Source organism: Chlorocebus sabaeus, chromosome 4, assembly GCF_047675955.1.
Source record: "Chlorocebus sabaeus isolate Y175 chromosome 4, mChlSab1.0.hap1, whole genome shotgun sequence".
NCBI lineage: Eukaryota > Metazoa > Chordata > Mammalia > Primates > Cercopithecidae > Chlorocebus > Chlorocebus sabaeus.
The window spans coordinates 9,784,298-9,795,102 of NC_132907.1; the positions used below are offsets into that span (position 1 = coordinate 9,784,298).

The following is a 10,805-nucleotide window of genomic DNA, read 5'->3' on the forward strand; positions in this document are numbered from 1 at the left end:
TTATCCTAAAGTTGATGGGGAGCCAATGAACAATTTTAACTGGAAGAGTGGTGTGATTAGATCTATAATTGAAAAAGGTGTCTACAGTGGTAGTATGCACTGGTTTGCAACCTTGCTTTCAGGACAGAATCACACATGGAGACTTCAAACATGTGCCAATGTCCAGACTCCACTCTGCAGATTGCTGGCCAATTAGCTTGAGGTAGGGCCCTCAGCACGAGGGTTTGTAAAAATTGCCCAGGAGTTACCAATGTGCAGCCAAGATTAGCAAATCACTGCTATAAAAGACAGACTGGAATAGAAAAAGACTGCACTCTGCTACAGTGCGAGATAATAAGGAACTAAACTAAGAGAACCAGAGAAAACTGCACACAGGAAGAAGAAATTTGGTTGGTTGGGTTTATCATGAGTTATTACAAAACGATGAGGATAATAAAATTGGTGTCTCCAGGATCTAGCCACATGGCTCCACCATGTGGATAAACTGTGATGTGCCAAGTTGGCTCATTGCTTTTTTTTCCCTCTGATCCTGGTTGCTGTTAACATGACAATATTAGTTTAGAAATCAGTCTTAAACAACAAAAGTAATGTGCTGATTAGCAGAAAAATATGTATTCATACCTGAAAATATTTAGAATTCCAATACTTTATTCAAACCTGATATAGTACTTACATGTGAAATTCCTTTATAATGTTTCCTTGGGTACAACATTTATTTTTAGAAAGGTATTTATTTGCATTTATTAAGTCCAAAATTTATTAAGTAGTGAAATTATTATATTTATTTTGAGGTAAAGTATATAAAGAATATTCCTTTAAGAACTCAAAAGTTGGCCAGGCGCGGTGGCTCGTGCCTGTGATCCCAGAACTTTTGGGAGGCCAAGGCGGATGGATTGATCACCTGAGGTCAGGAGTTTAAGACCAGCCTGGCCAACACTGTGAAACCCTGTCTCCACTTAAAAAAAAAAAAAAAAAAAAAAGACGAAAATTAGCCAGGCTTGGTGGTGGGTGCCTGTAATCCCAGCTACTCAAGAGACTGCGGCAGGAGAATCGCTTGAACCTGGGAGGCGGAGGTTGCAGTGAGCCCAGATTGTGCCATTGCCCTCCAGCCTGGGCAACAGAGTGAGGCTCCATCTCAAAAAAAAAAAAAAAAAAAAAAAAAAAGGAACTCAAAAGTTCATAAAATGCCAAACATTTATAACTGCTTTTTATATCTATCTATAAGATTCCTTGAAAGCAGCTTCATATTCATACTACTTTTATTCTTGGAATATACTAAAATAGTTCGGGTAGAAATTTTAAATTGATTAGAAGAAGAGCAAAGTAAATTGGCTAATTTTTATGACAGCAGAAGTTTCTCATCTTATTTAATTACTCACCTAATTCTCTTCAAAAGCTGGAATGTGTGATTCTTAATGGCAAAATAAAACATTTTCATAGTCTGTAAACTTTCAGACATGATTGGCTCTTGCAATTTATCAATACCTCTTCAAGCAAATTCTGAAAATGAAATTATTAAACTAGTGAAATTAACATTGCATTTCTAATTCTCCAGCCTCCAGGCAATTTGCACAATAAGCAGTTTTTCAGTTCATAATTAAGGTGTACTTTTCATCTCAAGGCTTGAGACAAGTTTCAATTTCAATTCTGTAGCCTGATTTAATGTATTAATCCAAAGACTTGTATTTTACTTCAATACTGTCTTTTGTTCAGGAAGAAGAATAATTCTTATCACTGAAATTTATCAAAATTATTAAAGAGAAAAAATAAATTCTAAAACTGTATCAATGACTAAGAATATCACTTCACGTACTGTGATGATGTACTGTTGATCTAACTATATCCTCTCTAGGTGTGGAACAGTAATTAATTTAATAACTATCTTGAGAATACCTTCTACATGTTAGGTACTATGAAAGCATAACAGGTAATAGATGTCTCAAAACAGAATATCTAAACTTTAAATCTTTTGAAGGAATTAAGATAGTCACACATTAAAAAGTCAGGCCTGGCGTGGTGGCTCACGCCTGTAATCCCAGCACTGCGGGAGGCCAAGGCAGGTGGATCACCTGAGGTCAGGAGTTCGAGACCAGCCTGGCCAACATGGTGAAACCCTGTCTCTAATAAAAATACAAAAATCAGCCAGTTGTGATGGCAGGAGCCTGCAATCCTAGCTACTTGGGAGACTGAGGCAGGAGAATCGCTGAACCCTGGAGGCAGAGGTTGCAGTGAGCCAAGATTGTACCATCACACTTCAGCCTGGGGGACAAGAGTGAGATTTGGTCTCAAAAAAAAAAAAAAAAAAAAAAAGTGCAACAGCTAGGGAACACAGAATACATTCAAAGCCTAAAAATTTGAAACAAAGTAAGTACAATGAGGAAGAAGAGTTCACAATAAGATGAAATAGTTCGGAGAACAAATAGAAGTAACAGGATTTAAGTCTGATGAACCTAAAGAGAATCTGCATAGGCAGGAGTTTAAGGCATTATAGTTAGGGACTATGAAAAGAGCAAAAACTGAGAAATAGAATGTACAGTTTTCAGTCTAGCAGCACTGGCCTCACCCAGAAGCATGATAGTAATGGAGAATTTTGGCTATGACCTACTGAATCTGAATCAACAATTTAACAAGATCCCCAGTTGATTTGTACATATATTAAAATGTTAAAAGCACTCTCTTAGAACATTGGTGAGCACAGTTTTTTATTGTAAAGGGTCAGATAGTAAATATTTTGGGTTTTGCAGGCCGAATGGTCTTTGTTTCAACTCCTCAGCTCTGCTGTTAAAGCTTGAAAACAGCCAAAGATGACAATATGGAAATGAACAAGTGTGGCTTTGTTTCAATAAAACTCACTAAAGTGATGGTTAATTTTATATGTTCACTTGACTGGAACACATGGTGCAAGGTATCTGGTTGGAAGTTGTTCTGGGTGTGTCAGTAAGGACATTTATAGGTGAGATTAACATTTGAATCAGTAGACTAAGTGAAGCAGATTGCCCTCCACAATATGAGTGGGCCTCCATCAATCCTTTGGAGGCCTGAATACCACAAAAGGTGAAGTAAGGGAGAATTCACTGTCTGTCAGACTGTTTTCTTCTCCTGCATTTCAGCTGAAACCTCTACCATTGGTTCTCCGGGTCTTTAACCTCACACTGGAACTATACCACTAACTCTCCTGGGTCTCCACCTTGTAGAATGCAGATCCAAATCATGAGACTTCTCAGCCTTTGTAATTACGTGAGCCAATTCCTTAAAATAAATATATACATAGGAACACTGATAGTCCATGGCATGAACTGGTAGCAGAGATATACAAAATACCTGCACAAAACACTCCTAATCAACCACTTCCAAGAAGCTACAAGCTGGGTAGCTGTGTATACAGTACTTCCAAGCTTTTTTGGAAAACGAATCAATACAATAAGATTGACTAGTTGTTCCACTGTTGCTGGACAAAGTGGTGAAGGAAAAGAATGAGCTCAGGGATTCAAATTCACAGCTCAAGCACCACATAAATGACCTGAGTTTCTATCTGTGTCCTAAAGGAGACCCTTATCTCCTATAGCCAAATGGCTAGGTTGAAAATTGAATGCAGGATACCATCCCGAGACTAAATTACAATTTAATTGACTACAAATTCCCAGCCTTGTTGAATATCTACTGTTAAAGTGTGTGCATTGATTGGGAAAGAATAAGATTTAGGATGAGGATGTGTGGGAAGACTTTGACAAAGCTGAGGATATTGTGTCCCTAAATTCTGATGTCTCTTTACCAATGGAAGAGGCCTCTCCATTCCCAGCAGGTATGGCCTCCCCATCCCCAGTGGAAACAGCCTCCCCATGCCCCAGTGTCAGTGGCCTCCCTACTACCAGTGGCATCAGCCTTTTTAATCCAGTCTGAGATTAACCGTGCATTGCCTGAGGAAAGTTTAATGGCCTCCCACGAGACAGTTGCCATGCAAGACAATGCTGACTGTCCTAAGACCCACCTCTCTTTGTTTCTAGACCTATAGGTAGACTCAAGTCCCAGCAGGCCCCTAAAGGTGAGGTAAAAAGTGTGTGATTCATGAGAGGGCTCACTACACTTCAATGGAACTGCTTGAGTTTTCTAATTTGTACAGACAGAAGTCCAGGAAACATGTGTGGGAATGAACACTAACAGTGTGAAATGAAGGAAGATAAAGTTAGATCAGGCTGAATTTATTGATATGGGCTCACTGAGCGTAGCCTGCATTTCGTGTTACAGCTCAGAAAGTTGGAAAGGGCACTATGAATTTGTTCAGTTGGTTGTCTGAAACATGTTCTAAAAGGTGGCTCACAGTAAGTGAACTGAAAATGTCAGACTTGCCTTGGTATAATGTAGAGGAAGAAATTCAAACGCTTAGGGAGATTGTCACGTAAGACCTATCCACCCACACTGGAAGGATTCATAAAACAAACTTTTACCAGTATTGAGAGAAATAAATGTGTGAGGGGGGCCCTGGCATCCTTGAAGAGTTCTTTGATGCCTCTTCTCTGTAAGCAAGACCGTCTTAAGTATGGATTTGCATGCAATGCTTCTGCCAAAACTGTGATCCTGGACTTACAGAATTCCTTTTCCACGGGCACAGGATTCCACAGATTCCACACAGCATTGCTTCTGATTAAGGAACTCACTTCACAGCAAAAGAAGTATAGTAATGGGTCCATGCTCATGGAATGTATAGGCCTTATCATGTTGCCCACCATCCTGAAGTAATTTGTTTGATAGAACAGTGGAATGGCCTTTGGAGAACTTAGTTACAGCACCAGCTAGGTGGTAATATTTTGCAGTGCTGAGGCAAGATTCTCCAGAAGGCTGCACATTCTCTGAATCAACATCTAATATATAGATAGAGCTGTTTCTTCCATAGCAAAGACTCATGGGTCCAGGAATAAGGGGCAGAAGCGGGAATGAATTTATTCACTATTACTCCTCGTGACCTACTAATAAAATGTTTTGCTTCCTGTCCCCATGACCTTATGCTCTACTGGCCTAAAAGTCCTAGTTCCTGAGGGAGAAATGCTTCCAGTAGGAGATACAACAATGAACTGTGCTCACTTCAGCAGCACATATACTGAAATTGGGATGATACGGAGAAGATTAGCATGGCCCCTGTGCAAGGATGACATGCAAATTCATGAAGTGTTCCATTGAAAAATAAATTAATTAATAAAAACTGCTGCCCAGCCACTTTGAATTCCTCATGCCTCTGAATCAACAGGCAAAGAAGAGAGTTGCTGTGCTGTCTGCGGTGACTGATCAGAACTAGCAAGGGGAAACTGAACTGCTATTGCACAATGGAAGTAAGGTTGAGTATGTCTGAAATGCAGTAGAACCTGCAGGATGCCCCTCTGTACTACATGTCCAATAATTAAAGTCAGTGTAAAATTACAACAACCCAATCCAGGCAAAACTCCTAATGCCCCAGATCCTTTAGGAATGAAAGCTTGGGTCACTTGACCAGGTAAAGAACCAGCTAAAGAAAGGCAAACAAACAAAACAGAGGATAGTTAGTGAAAGAAGGTAGTTATAAATATCAACTACAACCATGTAACCAGTTACATAAATGAGGACTGTTAGGAGTATTCCCCCTTACTTTGTTATGAAATGTTCGTGTGTGTATAGTAAACATCTTTTTCTCCCTCTCTTATTCCTTTATTATGTAACATATAATGTATTGATTTATTAACATAATATTTAAGTATTGTTCAACTTACATCATAGTATTTTTTAAGTTACAGGATGTCAAGGAGAAGAGTAAACATCAAGAACTTTATCTCCTTTTCTGGGGAATGGGTAATGCATATTCAGTTTTATGTGGGATAGTTATATTATGTAAAGTGGAGTTATGACCTCGTTATTGTGTTTATTTGGAAATTAAATATGATTTAAGGAGATGTATATGAATGCCAAGCTGAGAAGGGATAGATTTTGTTGACTAGGACAATGGGGTGCCCAGATATTTGGTTGAACATTATTCTGGGTATGTCTGTGAAGGGTTTATAGATGAAATTAACATTTGAATCAGTAGGGCGAGTGAAGCAGTTTGATCTTCCCAATGTTGGTGGGCCTTATCCAATGTATTGGAAGCCTAACTGAAGCAAAAGACAGTATAAGGAAGAATTTTCTCTTGGTACCTGACTTTTTTTGTGATGGTGCATTGATCTTCTCCTGTACTTGGACTGGAACTTACACAATCAGCTCTCCTGGGTCTCCAGCTTGTAGTCAGCAGATCATGGAACTTCTCAGCATCCACAATTGTGTGAGCCAATTCCAATATCCAAAATATTATGTATTATACATACATATGTATATGTACACACACACACACACACACCCCTCCTATTGGCCTATTGGTTCTGTTTCTCTGGATAACTTAATACATTTATAGACATCAAAATTTGAATTTTGTACAATTTTCATGAGTCATGAACTATTACTCTTCTTTTGATTTTTTTCAACCACTTAAAAATATAAAGGCCATTCTTGGCTTGTGGACCATACAAAAATAGACATTGACGGAATTTGGTCTATGAGCCAAATTCACATTTTACTGACCCCTGTCAATAGATAAACCAAAAAAAAAAAAGTATCCTTTCAATTACCTTTATCATTTGAATTCTAGACTTTAAAACAACAGAAGAATAACTAAAGAGGTTGATAATTTGTATTACTCTACAACGAAAGTACATTTCAATCCAACTGTGAGAGAATACATTTTTTCTTCACCTTTTATTTATCCAGTGAGAATGTTATTAGTCTTTTTTTTTTTTTTTCAAATAGATATTAAATTTCACCATGGTCATGTTGTCTGGATAAGGCCAACAAATGACTAAGCATCCTCCAATTTTCTTCTCTTAGGTAACAAAGAATAAAAGTATGGTTTTCTTCAACCTAATAGAAAAGGCGAAGATTCTTAACAATAAGGACACCATCATTCTCCCCATTACCCAGGCTATAAAAATCAACTGGAGTAGTGGTTCTCAAACTGTGGTGGTCCACGTGCCAAGTATTACGTGGAAATTAGTTAGAAATACAAACGCTTGGGCCTGCCCAGGACTAGCTGAATGAGAAATTCAGCAATCTGTGTTTCAACAAGCTTTCCATATGAGTATGACGAACACTAACGCTTAAAAATCACCAAACTCAAGGTGACACTTAAGGATCCACATTCTTGGGGCTTCATTCCAGACCTACTGAATTGGAATCACTGGTTTGTGTTTTAACACGATCCAGATGATTGATATGTTGATTCACATTTGAAAGTCACTACCTTTTAGAGTTGCTGCTCCTCTTTCATCCCACCACCCTATCCGTCCTATTTGCCAAGTCCTGTAAATTTTACATTTGCAAAAACTTTCAAACAAGATTTTTATCAACCAAAATTCCTAGGCCCTGCTTCATAATTTCACACAAAAATATATTATATGGATTGGTTACATCTCATAGAGCATATGTTGTATGATATACATGATATACTACCTATCTCTCTATCTGGAGACATAGTGAGGAATTCCCCTTTATAATCGAGAATCTCATGTAGCTAGTTCAAGAACACAGTCATTTGGGTATCACTTATAGACTTAATCCCCTGTTCTATTTCTTTTTTTTTTCTTTTTCTTTCTTTCTTTTTTTTTTTTTTTTTTTGAGATGGAGTCTCACTCTGTCACCCAGGCTGGAGTGCAGTGGCCGGATCTCAGCTCGCTGCAAGCTCCGCCTTCTGGGTTTAAGCCATTCTCCAGCCTCAGCCTCCCAAGTAACTGGGACTACAGGCGCCCGCCACCTCACCCGGCTAGTTTTTGGTACTTTTTTTAGTAGAGACGGGGTTTCACCATGTTAGCCAGGATGGTCTCGATCTCCTGACCTCGTGATCTGCCCGTCTCAGCCTCCCAAAGTGCTGGGATTACAGGCTTGAGCCACTGCGCCCGGCCCCCCTGTTCTATTTCAAGTTATTTTAATGAGGGTTTATAAAGTCCTCACTATCAAAACAGTCACAAATAATTTCCAGATTAAAGTAATGCAATTCTGATCATTTCATTCTCCCATTGAAAATGTTTGACATTCAAAGCCCTCTTATCAATCAATCAAGCAATTCTACTTCCTAGTCCTTAGAGACACCCTGTACATTGTGGCCCTTTGCCTTTACTCAAGCAAATCCTATCCACCGACAGTACCCTCTCCCTCAGTATCAATACAAATTCACAAAAATATTATATCTTCCAATTAGCCTATGCCATGTGTCAACGAAGTAATAACTAACAATTTAAAACATTTTATAGAAGTCAACTAGTCTGCTATATCTTCACATGTATTAACTAATTTAATCCTCACAACCACCTTATGAGGTAGTTACAACTATTTTCTTCACTATGCAAGAGATGAAACTTAGGGTAAGGTAGGTTGAAGTGACTTTCTCAAGAATGCTTTATTAATGATACTTGTGAAAAATGGTGAGACAGACCTTTTCAAAGTCAGCTATGGAGATAGGTTTCAGGACCACGGCAGTAAGGTATTGCAGTGGGGGAGTGAGATTGGACTAAATTCTAACTCCAATAAGGACAAGTGGGAATTTATAACCAAGAAGCAGGGTGGGGAGCAATGGATGGAAAATTACTAAGAGTAAACACCAAGGATAAAGGATTTCTGGCTAAACTGACCTGATGGGATTATTGCTGAAGGCAGGCCAGGGTGATAAGATATTGAGGGTGGTCTGATACCAAGGGTAGGGGATATTCATTAAAGTGATGTGGCAGGATTCTTGCTCCAATTGGATTCTACAGATGGTCCCCAACTTACAATGATTTGATTTTATGATGGTGCAAAAGCCATACGTATTCAATGGAAACACTTCCAATTTTGAATTTTGATCTTCTCCTGGGCGAGTGATTCACAATACAATACCCGCTGCTGATGCTGGGCAGTGGCTGTGAGCCGCAGCTGTCAAGTCAACCATGCAATCACAAGAAGCATGTTTAAGGTAGGCTAGGCTTCAGCATGTCTAAGTTAGGCTAAGCCGAGCTATGATGTTCAATAGGTTAGGTATATTAAGTGCACTTTCCACGTGGAATATTTTCAACTTATGATGGGTTTTTTGTATCGTAACTTCATCCTAAGTCGAGGAGAATCTGTACTAGAACAGAAAGGAAAGCCCAAGATCAGGCTTAGTCAAGCAGAGGACTCAGAGAAAAGCTTGATTATAGTTTTGGTCAAAGGAGAGAGTGTGTGTCAGCCCTATCCAAGGTTACCATCGTTGAGAGGGGATTGTATTCATACACGCTATAATTCTACTAGAGTCCAAGAACCCTGGGACAAGAACTGTGAGACAGTCATTCTTGTGACCCCATCACCATATCACTACCACCTAACAATTGATACTAGGCCTTGTGTATAGTGGTGATTTACTAAGTATTTGCTGAATTGAAGATGGCTTTATAGGATTTTCTCTTTAGTACGTTGTCATGTCTTCTTTATGCCTTAATTTGAAATAGTCTTAAAGCAAAAGAAAAAGCATTTCAATTTTGAGGGGGTCACATATAGATCAATGATATTTTCTAAATGCTATTTGTTCTTTTTATTTGTCTTCTTTTAGTAGTACTCTGTTTTCTAGAAACTAGGTACTTGCTTCAGGCGACTCCTTTTCTTCTGTTAGTTGTAACTTGACAACTGAGAATAAAACTAAGAAAGGATTTTGCAGCCAATGCTGCAAATACAAATTTGTTAATTGTATATTAACCAAATATGACTGCAAAAGGTTACTAAATACTCATTGTAAAGCTGTATTTTAAATGTCAGAAATCCATGTCAGTAGCTGAAGGCATACAGGTTTATGTTACATTTTAAAGTAAGAAAGATACCGTGTTTTTTTGTGAGCATAGATGTGGTTTAGTCTCTTTTATCCCCCTTTTGTGTGTGTGTGTGTGTGTGTGTGTGTGTGTGTGTGTGTCCCTGAAATCAGAAATGGTGTGAACATGAGTATGCTGATGCATTTGAGAAACGAGGACTATAAATTAATCTGGCCACTTTATAAGATGTTTTATATTAGACGGTAAAATTATTTCAGTTGCAAACGTATTTACTGGTAACTCCCATATACTTTTAATTCCCCTTTGTCTTCCTTTTCTCCTAAGATCAGGCAATATAACCTTTTCACTTTTATTTTTCCCTAAACATTAAGATCACTAGGTAGAGCCTGAAGAAGGAAGACTGTCCTGAAGCAAGAGAAAGGAAATCCTAATACTCTTATGGGAAATTTTGGAATAGTATGTGGATAAGTACAGGACATTTCTGTGGTGGCCAAACAGATGACACCTGCTCAGTATCACCTAATCTCTGATTGGTAACCCTTAGTTTACAGGCAATGCCTGCAACTCAAAATGTTTGGAATTTGTCTACAAGTACATACCATAGCACAATTTAACAACTGCAGCACAATAAAAGAGATTGTATTTACTTTTAAGTCATTGAAATATTTCTTAACATTTCACTTCTGAGTAGTGTCTAATGAAATAGTAATATCTTTGTCAACAAGCTGTAAATTTCCCTATTACTCTTCTAGGAAGAATAGGTTCTATCTGGTTAGCTGGTTTGTTCTTGTTTGAAATATCTTCATTTAGTAGCAGGGAAATTGTGATTTAAAACTAATGGAGTTGGGAGGCCCAGGAAGGTGGATCACTTAAGGCCAAGAGTTCTAGACCAGCCTGGCCAACATGGTGAAACCACATCTCTAATAAAAATACAAAAATTAGCTAGGTGTGGTGGCATGAGTCTGTAGTCCCAGCTACTCA

The 10,805-nt window shown here is 38.4% G+C and overlaps 1 non-coding gene across 1 annotated transcript; it reads left to right on the forward strand.

Annotated features, from left to right (window-relative positions):
* The first annotated feature begins 5,071 nt into the window (after positions 1 to 5,071).
* Positions 5,072 to 5,178, forward strand: LOC119618374 (U6 spliceosomal RNA). The gene has a single exon (XR_005234689.2). It is a non-coding gene; the product is annotated as a U6 spliceosomal RNA (small nuclear RNA).
* Positions 5,179 to 10,805: the final 5,627 nt, after the last annotated feature.